General features: G+C 32.2%; 1 protein-coding gene across 1 annotated transcript in view; it reads left to right on the plus strand.

Annotated features, from left to right (window-relative positions):
• Positions 1–559: 559 nt before the first annotated feature.
• LOC122816739 overlaps positions 560–24224 on the plus strand; it is a 1006513-nt gene continuing 982848 nt past the window's right edge. Inside the window, exon 1 of the mRNA XM_044089733.1 lies at positions 560–665. The gene's annotated coding sequence lies outside the window, so the exon portion shown is untranslated. The remainder of the gene's footprint in view (positions 666–24224) is intronic.

Consider the following 24224-nt stretch of genomic DNA (forward strand, 5'->3'; position numbering starts at 1 on the left):
GACAGTGTAGTGTGTGTGTGTGTGTGTGTGTGTGTGTGTGTGTGTGTGTGTGTGTGTGTGTGTGTTTATGTATGTCTGAATCTTATTTAATTGATAGTGTTATTGAAAGTTTTTTTCTCAGGTAACTTGTAAGCTTAGGGTTAGGATTAGGGTCAGAACTCATTAGTAAGATGGTATAGAGGGGGTGAAGAATGGTGCTATAATCTCGATTTGCAAAATAATGCAGAATGGTAGACCCCGCCACCAATTAATATAACACCTAATACTCTCTAGGGATAAAATAAACTTGATGTTACTCTGTCTTGTTAGTTTTACACAATTGAACTCTTACAGGAACACCAGACTCTTATCTTGATTTACCGCATTCCTTTCAGCATTTTGAATTATGAAAATGATCACCATATTGGAATTGAAACATTCCAATGCAGCTGGAGTTGACATTACTGATTACAGATAGCCTGCAGCTGTTGGAAACATTTATGACATGCATTCTGAATTCATCTATTTCTGGACTATTACATCAAGAAGAAAATGAAGAAATACAAGTTGAACTAAAAAGATGAAAGTGTCATATAAAAGGTTTAGTACAGAGTTCATTTGTGCTCTTGCACTCTAGACTGTTGGAATCAGATATTCGTCCATGCAGCCACCTGGTATAAAGAACTGTAAGTTAGTTATTTATATCTGCTTCATATCATTTAAGTACATGCATTATCAAACTGAAAAATATTAAACAAACTGTTTATCAAACCTTTAAAATCTATAAGTGTTGTGTATTAAACATTTCAGTATTCCTATTTAGTGGTTTTAAAATTACAGCAAAATATTCAACTTAATATGATAATTCTGTTATTTATTTCTCTTTGTAAATGAGTTTTCAATATGCATGTAAAGGTAAATAAGCCTTTAATAAGTGCAACAAGCAAGTCACTTTAGGGTGTGACACATGAATATTTACTTTTCAGTACCGTGCCTTTGGTAATAACCTCTCATGGCATCTTGAGGGTGGATATTATATACTTTAATTGCAAGCCTTACCTTATTATGTATTAGAACTATTTGTTCTTAAATATTTCTTATGAAAATACAGTAAAATAAGAATTTCACTTTACTGATTACCTAAAACAAGATTATTTTTATATAAACAGTTTAAATTCAAGTTCATTTCAGAACTACGTGTGCTCTGTGTTTAATAGTGCAACAACATTTAAACGCTTCATAAACCTTAAAATACATTTCCATCAAAACTGGAGGGATTATGCATTTTTTTGGTTTGTGCTGATTGTTGTAATGGGAAATTTTTTTTGTTCTGTTAACTCACAACTTTATACATATATTCTTTTATTTATAGAAACTTCACTATCATTGCATATTAAATTACATGCTCAGGTATAATGTGATTTTATATTGGCAACACTATACGTGTTACTGTTTATGTTCTCAGAATCTATAGACACAATTACAAAATTTATATGTGTGTTTATATGTATGTTGTGTGTATGTATATATGCGTATTTTTAAGTAAGGGTGTGTAGGGGCAGTGCCCCCACCACAGAAGTGCATTTGTGTGCATTATGTTAACCTGGATATGTTGGTAGATACAGTGTGCAAAGTGTACACTTACATAGCATATTAGGGACGAGAAACAAATTGAAATGTAAACAAAAAACAGTACTAAAAATGTGTAGTACTGGCTTCATGTAGTTTGCCTGGTTCCTGTGCCCAACATTATGTTCACTGTGTTTTATATATATATATATATATATATATATATATATATATATATATATATATATATATATAAATCTATGTCCCCATAAAAAGTTAATCGCTGTCACTGCATGTTTTCATTCTTTTGGAGAACTGAGCAAAGCTGAGGGGGGCTGTAACTCATGTTTTATAGATAAAGAATGTAGTTTACTTATTTATTTTTTTCAGTTTGATGACTTTATACATGGGCTGGTCAACAGACCCATTTCAGCCATGAACCATGCTCAGATAGCTTAGAGAGCATAAGTATATATATATATATATATATATATATATATATATATATATATATATATATATTTATATACTTCCAACAGTTATGGTGCACACCCCAAAAAGCAGTGCAGATGGATAAGAATAAACACTCCACATGTAATCCAGCACTATAAACTCAATGCATAAAAACGCTTGATTCAGCATAAATCTACAATGTACCACAATGATCTATGATAATCCATTGTCATTTTATTTCAAAATATAATATATCCACAAAAAATTTTCAAAACAGTGTCAAAAGACAGCAGAAAGCAGTGCTGCTGTCTGAACCAGGCCTCTTACTCAGCAATCACCGGCTGGGAACAGGAAACACAGACTGGTTACGCACTCTGATGAAGTGTTACACACTGAAATAAAAGGGTTTCACTCTGAAGCCTATACTTCAAGATACTAAACACATTTTTCAGTTAAAAGGCATTTGGGTAATTTGTTCTTCTTTGATAAATTAATATGATCATTAAAGGAGGCAAGTAGCAACAGCAAGCATAAATACCACATGAATACATTTGTTGCATATGTTATAGTCTACATTTTGTTAATGTTAGGAAGCAATTGTTTAACTATTTATCTAACTGGGTTCACTTATTGCAGTGTCAATGATTGTTGATGATTTTTTATTTAAAGTAATCCGTATCATCCTAGACACTTATTTGTGCAAATTATTGCTTCTTTTATCCAATTTTTTTTGCGATTATTATAATGTAATCTGCATGTGTTATCAGAACTGGAATCAGGAATTATATATCCCACCACCATCATTTTGTAATTTATTTCACATACTATCACATTCATAACTAATGCAGAGTATACAACTCATTGGACATCACTGTTTTACACCACTCTTTATATGTACCTCCTGACTTAACCAGTGATTTACAAGTATTTTTGCTTGATTATTACTATACACTGACTTACATAATTTCCTGACTTTCTCACTTATATTATATTCTTTCATTATTACCCATACGATTTCATGTCCAATTGTATCAAATGCCATATTAAGGTCTTCTATCATGATTTTTGCTTCATCTTTTCTATTCATAATATCATCTACAATTAATCCTACTATCAGTAATAATTCTTGACAAACCCTCCCTGTATTTATATATATCTATATATATATATATATATATATATATATATATATATATATATATATATATATATATATATGTGTGTGTGTGTGTGTGTGTGTGTGTGTGTGTATATATATATATATATATAATATATATATATATATATATATATATATATATATATATATATATATATATATATATATTTTTTATACACACACACACATATATATATATATATATATATATATATATATATATATATATATATATATATATATATATATATATATATATAAATATATATATATATATATATATATATATATATATATATATATATACCATATAAATATATATAGCTTCCATAATATTTTGCATTTTAATTTCATTTTCATAAAGATATTATATTTATTATTATGCAATATTATTGGTCTTCAGTTTTTAATTGTCTTCTATCTTCCTTCTTCCATATGAATTTAAGTATTCCACTATGCAATTCCTTATAAATAAAACCTTCATTTAACCATTCATTCAAAATCTTAAAAAAAATATATATATATACATATATATATACATATATATATATATATATATATATATATATATATATATATATATTGCCAATCCCTTAAACTTTTATACATTTCATACCCTATTTCATCTGGTCCTGTAGTCAAATATATATTTACATGTCCTATTTATCTAGTTTATCTACTTTATCTAGCTCATTTAAAGAAATCTCCTTTTCCAACTCTTTATTCTCTATTTCTAAGTGTTTTACTTTCCATGGTTTTCACTATCTTGTTTTTTTTCTTTAAACATTTCTTGTACATATTGCACTACACTATTCAGTCTTTTCCTGAGTTCTTTCCATTTTTCCTTTTACATTTTTTATTTCTCTCATTATACTACCATCTTCCTGTACTAATATGCTTAAGTAACTCAATACTTCTTCACTTTTTCCTTGTAAAATTATCTTTGTATAACAATTATTGTATTTTTCTTGGTTCCTTTCATATAATTATTTTTCTTTGTCAAAGTACTTCATATCATTATGTTCTTAAGCTTCTAGTTCATAGTTATGTGTTCTTTTATATTCTTTCTCTATTTTTCTCACATCATATTGCCGCTGTAAAATTTTTTTTATATTTTTCCTAACATGTCATCCACCATTCAGACCAGTTTTTATAAAATGTTGTTAAAGTAATATGATCTTTGCTGTATTACTAATCTCTTTCCTTCTTCATTCCATGCTTTCTCATGTATCTTTGTATTCCCTTGCCTATTTTTGTATGTTTCTTGTTTTCCTTTATCTCTAGCCATATTGCAAGATGATCAGAAAATCCTGTTTCAACTATCTCCCCTTCTCCTATAGCTAAATCTTCTGATACTATAAAATAATCTATTTCAGTTCTATACACACCACTTTTGTAATTCCATGAATTTTTGTACCAAAGTTTTAAATTACCACATCTTATGACTTCTAACATTTTTCTTATATAATATCCTTTCTTTTTACACTCACCTCGTAAATCACAATTAACGTGTCTTGTTATTATAATATTTATATTAATTACTACATTGTCTAAAATCTGATGAAATAAACTTTCCCTTTCTTTACAATTAGTGTAAGCATATAAAGTTATAATTCTATATACTTGTTCTTTTCTTTTTAAATCTACAGTGGTTAATCTTCCCATATTTGCTAAAGTTACATCTAATAATATCTTTACTATATTTTTGCAGACTATAGCTATTCAAGAACATCTCTCATTTTCCAAATACCAGATTATCTTTCCTCTCCACAGTTTCTCTGTTTGTAATCTTTCTTCATTTGCTAAAAATCTTGTGTCTTCTAATATAATTACAACTATATCACATGTATTACATCACTCCAAAATTCTTATTCTTCTTTCTACAGTCTTATTACTATTCACATTTACAAAAAGCACTCTAAAATTGTTATGCTCCCTTTTCCTTAAGCTCACGGTTTCATAAGTTCATAGCCAATTACTAGGCTAGCTTTCTTAATAGGTCATTCTAAGCCTATCCAATTTCCTTCTTCACGGTGACAATCAGTGTGTTTTTTGCCCTTTTACCAATATAATTCTTTTTCCCTTTTACAACCTTGCAACTTATGTCTTCTTCATCACTTATTTCAAAACCTTTGTCTATGCCCTCTTTACCATTTCTTCTCATCTAATTTTTCTTCTATTTCTAGTAATTCTAAAATGTCTTCTCTTTGTTCATTTTCTTCTCTTTTTTTTCTTTTTCCTTACTTTCATTTTTGCAATCCAGCCATAAATGTCCAATTTTGTTACCTTTATAACATTCCAATTCACATTGTTTTGCTTCATGTCCCATTTCCTCACAAATGTAACACTTTCTTTTATCACAGTTGCTTATCAAAGGTCCTTCTTTTCCACACACACACACACACATTCACAAAAATATGTTTTGGGTTGTTCCTGGTATTTTACAACATCCCTATCCCACATTTAAAATGCTTGGTATATGTATAGTTTTTTCTCTTTCTATTTGTAACACAATATTACAATCCCAACCAGTACATAAACACCTTTCATCATAAAATTTTGCAATACCCAGTATTTCTTTAAGTAAAGCTTTCAAATGCCCTTTCAAAGTCTCTCTCTCTCTTTTTTGTTTTTTTTTTTTTTTTTTGTTTGTTTTGCTGTTAAATGCTTTTATCACATACAGATTCCAAGGGATACAGTCTTTTTTCATGTTCTCCAAGAAAATTTTCCATTGAAAAAACAGTCTCAAATATAATATCACAAAATTTCTCTTTGTTAATAAGAATAAATGGTTTCATCTCATGCTTTTACACCCAAAGGAGCTATTAGAATTTCCCACACTTTATACCTGTCCATTTCTTTGTCTTCTTTAGTTTGAATCTTTACCATATACTTCCATTTATCATACTCTTCATCCTGCTCTTCTGCTACTCCAATTTTGCCTTCTTTTACTTTCTCTTCATGTTTTCTTTTTCCATCTCAACACTACTCTTCAGGAATGTCTCTGTATCCTCCTTTTGTATTTTCTCTATGATCTCCCCCAAGGAAACATCATATTCATTTTCTGTCTCACTCTGTAGCACTGTTTCTTTAAGAAAATCATCCCTCAACTCTCCTGACTAGATGGTTGCAATTATACATCCATCATTTGCTGACTCATCTCCATCGAACAGATTTCTTTGAAACATTTCCTCAGAATCCTGCACATATTCTCTGGTCTCAATATTTGCTTTCACCTTCACTTCTTTCACCACTCCATCATCTCCTTTTCTTTTGATCTGCCTCCCTGTTTCTTTGGGCTACCTCTGCACCTGGAATGGAAACAGGGAGTGCTCATCTAAAATGGGTCTTACCAGCAACAATGACAAGTAGAGAAAGTTTCTCAATGCACTGGCCAACTTTCCACTTATAATATAAATACCACCTCCGGTCTCCCCTGAAAAGAAGCCAGCAGTCTAGTATAACTAACCTAGTCAAATTAATAAATAAGTAAAATAATAAAAATAAGTAAAATAAATGAAATATGTCCACGTCTTCAATGTTCTCTTACTACATGGAGACATTTAACTGTCTTTGTATGCAGCTCTCTCTCTCTCTCTCTCTCTCTCTCTGAGTCACATATGTCTGCAAGGAATCTTTGTTGTCTGATGTATTTTAGACACAGAATCATTGTCATAAGCAGCACTTCTGGTATGTTCAGTTTCATAACTTTGCCCTAACTCACCTGTGTGAGAGGCAGGATTGGTTGTTTTCCTTGCTGTGATCAGCCCACTTGTTGATAAATTTACAGCTCCATGGGTACCTTTGCAGATTTTTAGTTGAAATGACAGTCTGGACTGCTCTGTGGTTATCTTAACCAATGGCACCTACAGCTGATCTTGATATTATTCTATTTTCTGAGTACAACTGTCATAGTTTTCTTGAAATACTAACTGTCCTTGTCTGTCAATTCTTTTTCATAGATTCATAGATTAGTACTAGGCTAACTGCCCTTGCGAGCCATTTTAAACCTAGCCAATTATCCCCTGTGAGATTCAAACCTTGTACCCTGTGTTTGTAAGGCAAACACCTTAACCATTAGGCCACCCTCCCAACCCTTTTGATTTTGGCAGTATATCCACTCCAGGTGATTTTGTATTCAATATATTTCCATAACCAGCAGTATTGAGATCTTCATGTACCCTCTGTTAGTGTGCTTTTGAGGGCCAATGATCACACTGGGGTTGTCTTTTTAGCATTAATTTCATTAGCTGTCTGGTGTTTTGCACAATATGATATGATTGTGGGTCTCTAAGGCTAGATTTACTCATGTAAAAAATTCAAGACTGTGAAATTCTATAGACACAACTACTGACAATTTTCTGGAATTAATACATTTGGTATACCTCAATACTAATTTCACTTGCAATAAAACTGCTAAGGAAACTATTCCATTGCACTGAAAAGTAACTTCAAAGTTCTTAAAGATAATAATCTGCTGATAGTAAGTAGTTTTGTGTCTCTTGTTTTAATACACTTTTGTCTTGGTTCAAGTCTTGCTTTGAGTTGTCTGTTATGGTTTGAATGAACACACTGAGTTATTGCAAACTTCTTGATGTATTTTTCAAGATTTCCTGTCTGTCTACCTCTTCTTCTGTAATTACGTTTTTATTTTATCACTACCTAACGTCATGTGTTCATTTTCTACAATGTTTCAGTTTCTAAATAATTTTTGAAACTTCTACTCAGAATTTCTTATTTCCCTTGAGATGATCAGTTTATGGCCTCCAAACAAGAGGTTTTGTATTTCATAGACAAAATTCAATACTCTTTAATGCAGGCTGCTACTTTTTGTCTGTCCATCCTTTAGTACTGAGTTCTTCAGCTGTATTAGAATTTTGTCTTACAATGTAGCACTTGGAATTTGTTTTAGCCTGTAGTTTGCACATGTTAAGCTGTGCATTAATACATACACCTGGATTGCACTGTCTAAACATTCTTCTGTAGGAGCAGGTAGGTTTGCTCCTGTCAGTGAATGTGAAATGTAAATTCCTCACTTTATTTATCTTTTGCATCTCTGATACATTTTGCAGTCTTATTGTAATATTTTTTTAACTCTTATTGAGGTAGTGCTTAATTTTGTTAGCAAGAATTTGTTGTTAGCCTGCATTATGAACCATTTCCTGCAAACATTTAAATTAAAATCTGTGCAGATAAATGTAATAGCCAGCATTTCATTCTGTACTTGAACACGTCTGTGTTTTGTTACATGTACATATTTGAAGCATATTGTATTGAATTTTGACCTTTCGGCTGCTGTGCACAAAGTCCTACTTTTACAGCATCTACTTATTTGTAAATAGTTTTTTTTCATAACATAATATTTTAGAATTGGTGTGTTATCTTGTGTTTAAAAACATTAACTGCTTCAAAAGCCTTAATCACTAACAGCAGTATGGTTCAATACTTTTGGAATAAACTTTTCCACGTGGATAACAATACTTTACAAGCAACATTTCATTTGGATTAAGGCTTCATCATTTTCTGAATGGTTTAGTTTCTGGTCGATTTGGTTTAGGTCACATGCTAGTTAGCTTTAGATACTTAAATACTTGACAGCCTGTTGTTAGCACATATCAAAAATAATTGATTTTTTTTACAAACCTGTTTTGCAGTTTGTCTGTTGAACAAGTTTTCTTTACCTTGCTCTAAATAAAGCTCACCTTAGTCACCGTGTTTTTGTCTAATAGCATCCTATAACAACATAACTACTCCTCCTAGAATATCAGATAACTACATGACATTTGTATAAAAACTCACATGAAGAGTTTAATGCAGAAGGTTTGTAGGATTAATGAGCACGGAGTCCCATGAGGTAGACCTGGTACACAATGGAACATTAAAGTACAATGTAATTGATGAAGCTTGCGACACAATGGGATAAAACCTCATTTGGGACCTTACCCCACCGTGTAGCTGCAGAATGTATTACAGGAAACACATTTGCAAATTACCTCATCCCAGGATTGTATATGATTCTTAAACATTACATCAACTGTGCACAGAACAACAGAACAACCCCTTACTATATATATATATATATATATATATATATATATATATATATATATATATATGTATGTATATATATATATATATATATATATATATATATATATATATATATATAGTAGGCTATCTCAGGTATGCGTAACAATTCTGAATAATTTTCTCAAAATGTTTAGAAAGTGAAAAGGTCATATTGACTAGAAAACAGCAATCAGTATTAATGCCAGCTAAATCTATATATTTGATCATGGCTAGTTTGCTTTTGTGAAGAACAAAACAAGAAGCACATTTAAAGGAAATGTAACAATAATATAATTTTATGTGAACAGTTATTTTAATGGAAGACATTGCTATTGTGCAATGAAAAATGTGCCTTGAGATTTTCATCAGTGTAATTATATCATTTGTTGAAATAAGTATCTCTTGGCTGATAACTTTTCTATTGGGATTTCAGCTTTGACTTTCTTATGTACTTTGCAAGAACATACAAATTCATAGACTCCTTTGCTGCATAGAACTATCATTGTATACTTTAGTCAGTGAGGTTTAGTGCCCACCAAGCAGATGTACTAGTCTGTGGGAGAAGTATAGGAAAATCACTTTCCCAACCTGCTGTCTAGTTAAAACTCTTGCATAGTTTGGAATTAATTGGCATGTAAGCCATACAAGTACAAAGTCAGGCAGGGTTACAATGTTGCTAAATGTGGACTGCATTCTTGTGGTGGACACCAATGACTTCTAATGATGGGAATCTGTGAAGGGCAAATAAAGGCCAATCCACCATGCACAGATAGTCAATGGAGGTAAATACTACTGCTGTATGTGAAAAAGAAGTGTATACATGAATATGCTGGTGTGTCACTGTGAGTGTGTGTGTGTGTGTGTGTGTGTGTGTGTGTGTGTGTGTGTGTGTGTGTGTGTGTGTGTGTGTGTGTGTGTGTGTGTGTGTGTGTGTGTGTGTGTGTGTGTGTGTGTATTTGGTCAGTGTGTGTGTGTGTGTGTGTGTGTGTGTGTGTGTGTGTGTGTGTGTGTGTGTGTGTGTGTGTGTGTGTGTGTGCCTTCTGTGGAAGGTTGGGCTGGCAACTCAACACCGTAAAACTCCACTGCCAATCATGAGCGGACAAGTGATCTGCTGTGGTGACCCCCAACCGGGAAAAGCCGAAAAAAGAAGAAGAAGATTTGGTGAGCATGAAGCATCCTTCTTGTTTTCCTATCTAATCTAGCCAACACCTCTTGGGGCCAGTAATTCACTCCAAAACTGTAAGATAGGACAGGAAGAACCAATTGGTTTATAGCTTGAATTTTGTTCATAGATGTCAAAGCTGTTTTCAGGATTAGTCTTCTAAAATATTCCTTACTAAGTTTTATTCACATTTGTTCATGATTTATTGTTGATCCTTCATCAATTCCCAAATATTTATACACTACCTCTTGCTGAATTTCTTTTATATGACATTCTTATCCAAAACTGATGTTTTCTTGGTGCTGCAGTTTTTCTGTGAAAAAATAATTATCAAGGTGCTGCTTACTGTGATGAATCCAAAGTCTTCTTAAGACACTAAGGTCTTGCTGGCTGGATTCTGCTGAAATCAAAGTCTAGTTATAATTGCATTCACAGTCTGTTGCCCACAGAAACTTGCAGAATCTACACTGATGCAGCACCAAACTCTGTCACTTTAAAACAGTAATTAATAAATAACATTTTATAACAAACCACACATACTACTGTTACAGCTTTAGTTACACTGTACCACTTTACTTCTCGATCAGCATAGAAGATAACTTTCCTGTATAAAATACCTCTCCTAACAATTTCATTTACTATAGTCTCTTTATAGTGGTTTTGCATCCTTCTTTTCTCCTTGGCATTCTATTTTGGTCTTTGTATGAAAACATCTGTTTGCTGGTGTTTGCAGAAAAATATGTTTTCATCCTGTAGAGAAATAATGCTGGTATTGTCTTTCAAGGAAACATCTTGTGCAAATGTTGACTTGATGAAAGCATATCCATTCAAACGTCCTTGCTTAACAGTGTCATATGATAGAAACAGGTACAAGTTGTTTTCATGTTGTCCATTCTTTAAGCAAGCGGGTTGGCTTTTTTGCTGACAGTGTAAGATACATACATTCTTGTTGATTTTGTGGAAAACATGTCCATTAAGCAAATTCCTTATTTTCCAAGCCACAGTCATTTAGTATGGATGCTAATCACATATTGCTAAACTCTATTTCTACATTTAAGCAAGCTTTATTTTATACCTTATTTATTTTGCATATTTGTAACAATTACTTTCAATCTTTTATTCACTGTTAAATACACTCTAACAATTCCCTCTTTTTATTTTTAAAACAATTTATACTAATATGTATCTTTTGTCAGATTATACAGAAAACACATTGAGAAACAAAACCTTTAGTCTTCTTTTGATACAAGTCAAAATGCAATTTTACATAGTTAATACAATGATATCAAGTATTACTACCAAAACTGAATGTATCTAACAACTTTTTCTTTTGCAGACCATTCTGTGAAAATATTTTATCAGTTATGAGCTGTGTCTGCTTTAGTTTTATTTTTTAACTTGATTAATTTATTCTTTTGCAATCATAGAATTTAATTTATGACTTAGAACCATTCCATTAACTCTTTGCAGCTGTTGAATTAACTATTTACCTGTATTAATCATTTTATACCAAAAGATTAGAAATAGACTAATATCTATAAGAGACAAGAGCTAGGTGCTACTGCAAACGTTATTTAGTGCTATCGATATACAGTTTCAATGTAATTTTAACCATAACATTGTGGTCATATCTCTGAACTGCCCAGTAACAACTTGGTTGACAGTGAAGTAAACATATTAAACACTTTGGTAAAGTACTGAACTGGGCTTAGATAATAAATATTGGAATGTAATTATTTCAGTATATTTAATATTTGAGGATTTAAAAAAAAACATGATTTCTACACTAAAGAATGCTATGTACATATTAGTCCATTAGCTGTGTGAGTACAATATTTTAATATAATTTTCCTCTAACTGGGGTAACCAATACTAGTACAGATAAAATGATGGTCCAAAAACCAGTGATAAAATTACAATTAGTGATACAATTACAACTTGAAAAATTACTTTTGAACGTGTTACTTTACAATGTGTCCTATACAGCATATATCTACACAGACTGTTTGCTACTCATGCATTTCAATCTAGTAGGTACCCTGGTCCCACTTTTTTAAATTTAATTTGTACCGAATTATTTTGTATTTGTACATACAAAGACTGTAAAGTACATTTAGTCTAATCTTACAAAGTTAGTAACATTAACATCAAGCAAAATCTTGGAAAATGTTTATGTCTCTTTAGAAGTATTTAGTGGAATTGCCACCACAGGCAGCTACATACCCTGCAATTAGAAATATTCATGCTTTTGCATACCAACATTGTCTTGCCAAAAAATATTAAAAAATAGTTACCAGTCTTGCTCAATTTTTACATATCTCTACTATCTCTTGTATAGCTTTAATAAAGCAATGTTAACTCATCTCTTGCATAACTTTACAGTTTAACAGGTTGTAAATACAATATAATACTAAACAATACAATAATAACTAGAATGATAGCTATTAGCAACTTGTAAAATATCTTATCCTGTCAGGTTTAATCTGTTTACCAGTATTTCTAATGCACTAATACTTGTTTTCCCCTCCCCCCTAAAAAGTATTGTCAAGAAGGAATGAGATATTATTTCTTCCTGTAGCTTTATTTTAGACACTTTTGCAGTACTGCTCACAATGTCATTGTAAAACTGAGAAAGTACCCCTCCCCCTGTAGTACTGCAGTATTGTTTATTTGCTTTATGCTGTGAGAATAGAATGTATGCCAGCCCAACACTTTGGTTATACATTTGCTTTATTACTACTAACAAACTATGGAGCTTTGTCTGATTTGAAAATTTTTTGGCTGTTTTCAATGACAGAATATATTTTTTCTGTTGTCTTTGCTGTATATTACTACTAGTAGTTATTTGTACCCCCCTGTATACTTTATTTGAACTGTATGTATACTATAGTCCATCTGCTGGCTGTACTTGATGTAACTGAGTTTTATTTTTACTTTTAACATTTACTTGCAAGCAGATTATCAGTGACATGTATGCACAATTGTGATGTTTTATTAGAATTACCAAACAGTGTTGCATGTGAACATTTAACAATTATGTTTTAATAACAATAATGTTTTAGAAAAACTCAAGCCACTTGTCTGGGAATCAATTTTGTTTTTTTTTTACCTTATCTGCTCAATATTTCCTGTAACTATTTATCCAGTCTTGGAAGGTCTGGGCTCACATTTTAGATTCTGTAGACCATCGCATTTTTCCTTTAATCATCTGTTAATACACTTGCAGTTTGATATTAGAATGCAGTTATAAAACACTTAGAATTATAATAGGTATTTGTGATTTGCATAACTATGCATTTATACTACATAAATGAACATTATTTTTCAATTAGCTTACATATTTTTTAACTTTGATTTCAGTATTTTTTTATTTATTTAACTGCCCTGCCATTCATTTTATAAAGGCTGCTTGACTAATACCATCTGGGATTTTATTTATTTTTAAAATTCAGAACTTTAACTGTTTGGTGCGGTGTTACTATACAATAATAAAAAATTGTAAAAAAAAAAAAAAAAAAAATAGATTGGCTTAACTAACACGTTTATATTTACATATAAGACAGATTTACAGATAGCCTAGTACCAACCTATGGACCTATGAACATGATTTACATTAGCTGTTGTCTGCCTTTTCTCTCGTGCATTTTAACAGATGTACTTTATATGAAAAAAAATACATACATCAGTCTTGTGACTTCAGATTTGCATTGTTATTAACTATTTTCATTTGATTTGTATGCAGTAGAACTGTTTTGTGTACCTTTTGACTATGCTATGAGAATGGCAGTCATACGCTCTACTTTACTGTAGTACTGATAAATGTTTTGCTTTAACTGAATGAAAGTTTTAAAACATTTGAGAATGATTTGACCATGCATCAGATTCTGTCATGTATGCTTAACCATTTTCAAAACACAAACATATTATAAAATATATCTCTTTTGTAAAGACCAGCTGTAGTTTCCTGCTCATTTACAATGTTTTCTTAAGTCAGCTGTTGTATGCAGGAAGTCAGTCTCTGTCTGTTCAACTAATTTATTTTCTTTATCCTGTAACTGCTGTTCAAGAGTTTTCTGTAATGTTGCATAGTCTTTCTGATAGTTTTCAGTAAGCTGTTCTGCTGAATCTAAAACTCCTATGCAGTTTTGAAAACATGTGTGTATAACTTGTCTAAACTTCTTGAACTCATTGTTTTTGTCTTTAAGAAGTTTATTAAATCCTTTTGTAACAAGATATGCTGGAGGTTCTGTCAGTAACTGATTTGACTCCTGTTGTAACTCTGAAATTAACCTTTCACATGTGGTGACATAACTATTCAACATCTGAATATAATGTAAGCATATTAACTTTTCCTGGTTCTTTACCATTAAAATGTTTGTTTGTACAGTCTAACCTTTGTATAATGGCATGCACTGTATTTTTATGACATTTTACACAGAAAGCCATTTCATATGATTTACACAATAAACATTTGTCATACACCACATGGTTTTATTTGAGATATAAGGCAAATATTGTAATCCATTTGCATAATGCCTTACTATCAACTTGCCCTAATAAGGTTTTACATTTACTAATGTGCTATGTATATCAACATTGCAGTTTACTCCATATTTTATCTGGTTGTTCTGCTACATTAAGAGTAAAGCTTGGCTTCCATTTGCTTGAATTCTGTCTAATAGCATCCATACAAAACTATGACTCAGAAAAAAAGGTCTTACCAGTTACCAAGAAAACAGGTGATCAGGCTGTTGTTGCAGATGGCCGGAAATTTTTCGGAGTCACTTGAGAAGCTGGTAAAACACAGCAGGCAGCAAGATGCTGTGAAAAGTTGGTGTTCCCCTTTTCTTGGAGAATTTATGGCACTGGAACTTTCCTGCACTGCAGGCTCAAATCTGTATTCAGAAGTCTGAGAATCCTTACTGCTACACGTTGCATAAACTGGAGTGCTTCTGTTTAGGATTTACACATATGTACAAATGTTAGTTACTGAAATTTGACTGAAGTGACCCTCTGCAGGCCTTACCACTCCCTCTGTTTTCAAATGCAGGCTAGGCTCACCATTGAAAAATGAATTATCAAGGTGCTGCTTACTGTGATGGATCCGAAGTCTTCTTAAGACACTAAGGTCTTGCTGGTTGGATTCTGCTGAAATCAAAGTCTAGTTATAATAGCATTCACAGTCTGTTGCCCACAGAAACTTACAGAATATACACTGATACAGCACCAAACTCTGTCACTTTAAAAGCAGTAATTAATAAATAACTTTTTATAGCAAACCACACGTCCTGCTGTTGCAGCTTTATTTACACTGTACCACTTTACTTCTCAATCAGTATAGAAGATAACTTTCCTGTACAAAATACCTCTCCTAACAATTTCATTTACTATAGTCTCCTTATAGTGGTTTTACATCCTGTTTTTCTCCTTGGTATTCTATTTTGGTCTTTATATGAAAGCATCTGTTTGCTGGTGTTTGCAGAAAAATATGTTTTCATCCTGTAGAGAAATAATGCTGGTATTGTCTTTCAAGGAAACATCTTGTGCAAATGTTGACTTGATGAAAGCATATCCATTCAAACTTCCTTGCTTAACAGTGTCATATGATAGAAACTGGTACAAGTTGTTTTCATGTTGTCCATTCTTTAAGCAAGCGGGTTGGCTTTTTTGCTGACAGTGTAAGATACATACATTCTTGTTGATTTTGTGGAAAACATGTCCATTAAGCAAATTCCTTATTTTCCAAGCCACAGTCATTTAGTATGGATGCTAATCACATATTGCTAAACTCTATTTCTACATTTAAGCAAGCTTTATTCTATACCTTATTTATTTTGCATATTTGTAACAATTACTTTCAATCTTTTATTCACTGTTAAATACACTCTAACAATTCCCTCTTTTTATTTTTAAAACAATTTATACTAATATGTATCTTTTGTCAGATTATACAGAAAACACATTGAGAAACAAAACCTTTAGTCTTCTTTTGATACAAGTTAAAATTCAATTTTACATAGTTAATACAATGATATCAAGTATTACTACCAAAACTGAATGTATCTAACAACTTTTTCTTTTGCAGACCATTCTGTGAAAATATTTTATCAGTTATGAGCTGTGTCTGCTTTAGTTTTATTTTTTAACTTGATTAATTGATTCTTTTGCAATCATAGAATTTAATTTATGACTTAGAACCGTTCCATTAACTCTTTGCAGCTGTTGAATTAACTATTTACCTTTATTAATCATTTTATACCAAAATATTAGAAATAGACTAATATCTATAAGAGACAAGAGCTAGGTGCTACTGCAAATGTTATTTAGTGCTATAGATATACAGTTTCAATGTAATTTTAACCATAACATTGTGGTCATATCTCTGAACTGCCCAGTAACAACTTGGTTGACAGTGAAGTAAACATATTAAACACTTTGGTAAAGTACTGAACTGGGCTTAGATAATAAATATTGGAATGTAATTATTTCAGTATATTTAATATTTGAGGATTTAAAAAAAAACATGATTTCTACACTAAAGAATGCTATGTACATATTAGTCCATTAGCTGTGTGAGTACAATATTTTAATATAATTTTCCTCTAACTGGGGTAACCAATACTAGTACAGATAAAATGATGGTCCAAAAACCAGTGATAAAATTACCATTAGTGATACAATTACAACTTGACAAAGTACTTTTGAACATGTTACTTTACAATGTGTCCTATACAGCATATATCTACACAGACTGTTTGCTACTCATGCATTTCAATCTAGTAGGTACCCTGGTCCCACTTTTTAAATTTCATTTGTACCGAATTATTTTGTATTTGTACATACAAAGACTGTAAAGTACATTTAGTCTAATCTTACAAAGTTAGTAACATTAACATCAAGCAAAATCTTGGAAAATTCTTATGTCTCTTTAGAAGTATTTAGTGGAATTGCCACCAGAGGCAACTACATACCCAGCAATTAGAAATATTCATGCTTTTGCATACCAACATTGTCTTGCCAAAAAAAATTAAAAAATAGTTACCAGTCTTGCTCAATTTTTACATATCTCTACTATCTCTTGTATAGCTTTAATAAAGCAATGTTAACTCATCTCTTGCATAACTTTACAGTTTAACAGGTTGTAAATACAATATAATACTAAACAATACAATAATAACTAGAATGATAGCTATTAGCAACTTGTAAAATATCTTATCCTGTCAGGTTTAATCTGTTTACCAGTATTTCTAATGCACTAATACTTGTTTTCCCCTCCCCCCTAAAAAGTATTGTCAAGAAGGAATGAGATATTATTTCTTCCTGTAGTTTTATTTTAGACACTTTTGCAGTACTGCTCACAATGTCATTGTAAAACTGAGAAAGTACCCCTCTCCCTGTAGTACTGCAGTATTGTTTATTTGCTTTATGCTGTGAGAATAGAATGTATGCCAGCCCAACACTTTGGTTATACATTTGCTTTATTACTACTAACAAACTATGGAGCTTTGTCTGATTTGAAAATTTTTTGGCTGTTTTCAATGACAGAATATATTTTTTCTGTTGTCTTTGCTGTATATTACTACTAGTAGTTATTTGTACCCCCCTGTATACTTTATTTGAACTGTATGTATACTATAGTCCATCTGCTGGCTGTACTTGATATAACTGAGTTTTATTTTTACTTTTAACATTTACTTGCAAGCAGATTATCAGTGACATGTATGCACAATTGTGATGTTTTATTAGAATTACCAAACAGTGTTGCATGTGAACATTTAACAATTATGTTTTAATAACAATAATGTTTTAGAAAAACTCAAGCCACTTGTCTGGGAATCAATTTTGTTTTTTTTTTACCTTATCTGCTCAATATTTCCTGCAACTATTTATCCAGTCTTGGAAGGTCTGGGCTCACATTTTAGATTCTGTAGACCATCGCATTTTTCCTTTAATCATCTGTTAATACACTTGCAGCTTGATATTAGAATGCAGTTATAAAACACTTAGAATTATAATAAGTATTTGTGATTTGCATAACTATGCATTTATACTACATAAATGAACATTATATTTCAATTAGCTTACATATTTTTTAACTTTGATTTCAGTATTTTTTTATTTATTTAACTGCCCTGCCATTCATTTTATAAAGGCTGCTTGACTAATACCATCTGGGATTTTATTTATTTTTAAAATTCAGAACTTTAACTGTTTGGTGCGGTGTTACTATACAATAATAAAAAATTGTAAAAAAAAAACAAAAAATAGATTGGCTTAACTAACACATTTATATTTACATATAAGACAGATTTACAGATAGCCTAGTACCAACCTATGGACCTATGAACATGATTTACATTTGCTGTTGTCTGCCTTTTCTCTTGTGCATTTTAACAGATGTACTTTATATGAAAAAAATACATACATCAGTCTTGTGACTTCAGATTTGTATTGTTATTAACTATTTTCATTTGATTTGTATGCAGTAGAACTGTTTTGTGTACCTTTTGACTATGCTATGAGAATGGCAGTCATACGCTCTACTTTACTGTAGTACTGATAAATGTTTTGCTTTAACTGAATGAAAGTTTTAAAACATTTGAGAATGATTTGACCATGCATCAGATTCTGTCATGTATGCTTAACCATTTTCAAAACACAAACATATTATAAAATGGGTTCCTATGAGTTCATCGAAATGCCAAAACATCGACGCTCACTTCTTCGACACGAAAACATCGACTCTTCATATCATCGACAATTCACGTAAGCGATCCTCCCCCTCTCAGGACCCATGGTAGCACTTGTGTGTGTATTGTGACGTAAATTACAATGCTGTCAAGGGAAATTGTGGGTAGTGACTTGAACCATATGCGCTGTAGCAGACAAACAAGTGCTACCATGGGTCCTGAGAGGGGGAGGATCGCTTATGTGAATTGTCGATGATATGAAGAGTCGATGTTTTCGTGTCGAAGAAGTGAGCGTCGATGTTTTGGCATTTCGATGAACTCATAGGAACCCTATAAAATATATCTCTTTTGTAAAGACCAGCTGTAGTTTCCTGCTCATTTGCAATGTTTTCTTAAGTCAGCTGTTGTATGCAGGAAGTCAGTCTCTGTCTGTTCAGCTAATTTATTTTCTTTATCCTGTAACTGCTGTTCAAGAGTTTTCTGTAATGTTGCACAGTCTTTCTGATAGTTTTCAGTAAGCTGTTCTGCTGAATCTAAAACTCCTATGCAGTTTTGAAAACATGTGTGTATAACTTGTCTAAACTTCTTGAACTCATTGTTTTTGTATTTAAGAAGTTTATTAAATCCTTTTGTAACAAGATATGCTGGAGGTCCTGTCAGTAACTGATTTGACTCCTGTTGTAACTCTGAAATTAACCTTTCACATGTGGTGACATGACATAACTATTCAACATCTGAATATAATATAAGCAAATTAACTTTTCCTGGTTCTTTACCATTAAAATGTTTGTTTGTACAGTCTAACCTTTGAATAATGGCATGCACTGTATTTTTATGACATTTTACACAGAAAGCCATTTCATATGATTTACACAATAAACATTTGTCATACAACACATGGTTTTATTTGAGATACAAGGCAAATATTGTAATCCATTTGCATAATGCCTTACTATCAACTTGCCCCAATAAGGTTTTACATTTACTAATGTGCTATGTATATCAACATTGCAGTTTACTCCATATTTTATCTGGTTGTTCTGCTACATTAAGAGTAAAGCTTGGCTTCCATTTGCTTGAATTCTGTCTAATAGCATCCATACAAAAATATGACTCAGAAAAAAGGTCTTACCAGTTAGCAAGAAAACAGGTGATCAGGCTGTTGTTGCAGATGGCCGGAAATTTTTCGGAGTCACTTGAGAAGCTGGTAAAACACAGCAGGCAGCAAGATGCTGTGAAAAGTTGGTGTTCCCCTTTTCTTGGAGAATTTATGGCACTGGAACTTTCCTGCACTGCAGGCTCAAATCTGTATTCAGAAGTCTGAGAATCCTTACTGCTACACGCTGCATAAACTGGAGTGCTTCTGTTTAGGATTTACACATATGTACAAATGTTAGTTACTGAAATTTGACTGAAGTGACCCTCTGCAGGCCTTACCACTCCCTCTGTTTTCAAATGCAGGCTAGGCTCACCATTGAAAAATTAATTATCAAGGTGCTGCTTACGGTGATGGATCCGAAGTCTTCTTAAGACACTAAGGTCTTGCTGGTTGGATTCTGCTGAAATCAAAGTCTAGTTATAATAGCATTCACAGTCTGTTGCCCACAGAAACTTACAGAATATACACTGATACAGCACCAAACTCTGTCACTTTAAAAGCAGTAATTAATAAATAACTTTTTATAGCAAACCACACGTCCTACTGTTGCAGCTTTAGTTACACTGTACCACTTTACTTCTCAATCAGTATAGAAGATAACTTTCCTGTACAAAATACCTCTCCTAACAATATCATTTACTATAGTCTCCTTATAGTGGTTTTACATCCTGTTTTTCTCCTTGGTATTCTATTTTGGTCCTTATATGAAAACATCTGTTTGCTGGTGTTTGCAAAAAAATATGTTTTCATCCTGTAGAGCAATAAAGCAGATATTGTCTTTTAAGGAAACTTCTTGTCCAAATGCTGACTTGATGAAGGCATATCCATTCAAACTTCCTTGCTTAACAGTGTCATATGACAGCAACATGTTCAGATTGTTTTCCTGTTGTCCATTCTTTAAGGAAGCAAGTCGGCTTTCTTGCTGACAGTGTAAAATGCATACATTCTTGCTGAATTTGTAGGAAAACATGACCATTAAGCAAATTCCTTATTTTCCAAGCCACAGTCATTTAGTATGGATGCTAATCACATATTGCTAAACTCTATTTTTACATTTAAGCAAGCTTTATTTTATACCTTATTTATTTTGCATATTTGTAACAGAATCACTTTCAATCTTTTATTCACTGTTAAATACACTCTAACATTCTGCTTTAAAAGTTGCTTTTGCACACTTATCAAGACAAATGACATTGTTATATCATTTGAAAAAAGTTTTGACTACTAGCAGTTGCGCTTTCAGTTCCTCGTATGATAAGCTATACAGTTTTAAATCATCTACAAAGAGAATTTGAGAAGTCTTTACACTTTGTCATTTATTTAGGAGCCAAATTATAACCATGGCCTAATCTGTTAAGTAGACAGCTTAGTGGGTTAAGGTAAATACAGAATAGCAGAGGTAACAGAGAGTGTCCTTGGAATATCGTCCTTTGGATTTTTATCTCTGGAATAATAATTTATTCTTTATCATGGCTTAATTGCAAAGTGGTCTGCTACTGTTTCATGGCTACTGTAATGTAGTTGAATAGCGTAGGATATAGTTTATACATTTTTAAGCACGCTTTTATCCATGAATATGGCATACTATCAAATGTTTTTTTGTAGTCAATCTGTGCCATACTTAGATTCTTCCACTTTTTGCAGTTCTCCATTATGACTTTATTTAGCAACAGATGATCCTTTGTTCCATATGACTTTCTTTTATTGCCCTTTTGTTCTATTGCCATAATGTGAGTTTTCTTCTAAATGACTATAAACTCTGTCGGCATCAATTCGGGTGTATAGTTTATATGGAAGGTAAGTTATTGTTCTATAATTTTTGGAGTAACTTATAGGAGCATTGTTTTTCCTGTTGTTAGCCAAGTTGGTGTCTGTTCAGGGAGCCGTATAAATAGTTCTTACTCATGGCTAAATCTTTGTGCAAAGATACTTTTAACCAGAAGTTAGGTACTGCATCTGGGCCTGGTGTTTTCTAATGAAAGGCTTTTCTTAATTTTGTTTCAATCTCTGGCTGTTATTTCATCCCATTTCATATCCTGTACTTTTGAACTTCTTATGCTTTCTTTTACTTTATCCATTTAGCATATTTGTTATGATTCACAGGATCTTCAAAACTACTTCTCCAAAATGCCTCTATTTCTTCGTTTTTGGGTGGTCTTTCAATTCTTTTTAACTTGTTTCCCAATTTTCTATAAAACTTTTTGGTGTAATCAATAAATTGCTTATTTTTGTACTTTTCCTTTATATATATATCTGTGTGTCTTTCTGCCTGTGCTGATATTTTTAGTTTATTATTTATGATAGTGCATGATAGATGAGATCCATTATAATATTGCACATTACTTTTATTACTTCTATCTTTCTGAGTATTTTTGTTGATCTGTTCTCTGTTCTGTACTCCACTAACAGTGATATTTCTTGTCTTAACTGCTTTATAGTTTAATCTTTTCAATACTTCCATGAAGGTATTCAATTTTTCCCAGTCCTTTTCCTTACTATCCTGTGTTCTCGTTGTAGAATTTTATCTATTATTAATTTAACTGCACAGTAATATATCCTGTTTACTTATGTTATATTTCATGGATCTCTATAGACAGTCCTAATTACTGTGTTCATTTGTTTTATCAAACTTCTGATTTTATATTTTTACCTTCTTCAGTCTATTTCTTTCATTGTTCTTAATATATCTATTTGGGTCCCCTTCTATGGGTTGAAATTTTAGAAGATCGAGTCACTGATCTGTGAATGATTGAAGTTTTGAAATATCAAACCTTGTGAATGAAGATCATCGTACAGTGCGGAATGGGAACTTTACCATTCTTTTCACTGTAGTGTGATCTCGGAGTTGGTATATTTAGGTAGCAGGGGGGTTGGGGGTGCAGGGCTTGCTCCCCCTGCAAAAAATGTGAAATAAGACGTTTTCGCATTTTAGATTTTTTTTTCTTAGGGTCTATATTTCAGAACTTTGATCCTCTGGTCCTCAATGATTAGAGATTTGCTATTCTGAAATTCTGATCCCTTGAAGTAGACCCATCTATCTATCTCTATTAAATCAAGCAACTCTTCTCTTAGCTCATTTTCTTCTAAACTGAGGGCACTTTTTTGTTGTCCATTTTCTGCAGGCATTCTGTTGGAAGTTCCAGAGCATCTTTCTGTGGCATATTCTCTTCAGTTTCCTCCTGTGTCATCTGTTGCTCTGTCATTTGGAGATTCCATAGCACTTCTCAACATTGACTGCTCTAAAGTTGCCACAGCTGTCCAGCTTCAAGTGACTGTTTATGCTGGTTTCCTATGGAAGACTCCAAAATATCTTTATATGGCAACTGATCAGTTGCTTCCCATTCCACTGGTTTCTCCTTAATTTTGATGTGTATTGCTCTATCCTGCTGTGGTTCTTTCTGAGTTAGATCTTCTACACTGAATCCTTCACTTTGCAGGTACTCCATAACCTCAGTTTCTATTTCTTTAACTTTTCCATTGCTAATCTTTTCTACTTTTCCTCTTTGTCTTCTTATTTTTTGGAGTGTAAAGTTTTCCATGTCCAGATTCCTTTGCCTGCATTTCTCTTCAAATATCTTTGGTGCTGATCTTTTTGTATTGATTAGTTTAGCTTTCTCCTTTGCATAAATATTACACCATATTAAATCTATTTTTCTTTCCCATGTCCATATTTCTTCTTCAGATATCTCCTGATCTTCCTGTTTCTCCTTACCTTGGGGACTTGTTCCATCATGCTGTGACGTAACCTGTGTTAGACCTTCTACACCAAATCCCTCCCTTTGTAGGCATTTCATGACTTCAGCGTCTATTTTTTACCTTCTACTTTACTAATCTTCTTCTCTACATTTCCTCTTTGTGATATTATACGCTTCCTGAATAGCCTGGTTAATGGGAAAGGAAATACAAAATGTTACAGCATAAACAGCCATTCTCAGATATTCTACCTTTTTTTAATTTCTCCAAATCCTTTGGGTTTCTAATACC

Source organism: Protopterus annectens, chromosome 12.part0 (genome assembly GCF_019279795.1).
Source record: "Protopterus annectens isolate FY-2018-M chromosome 12.part0, PAN1.0, whole genome shotgun sequence".
NCBI classification, from domain to species: Eukaryota; Metazoa; Chordata; order Ceratodontiformes; family Protopteridae; genus Protopterus; species Protopterus annectens.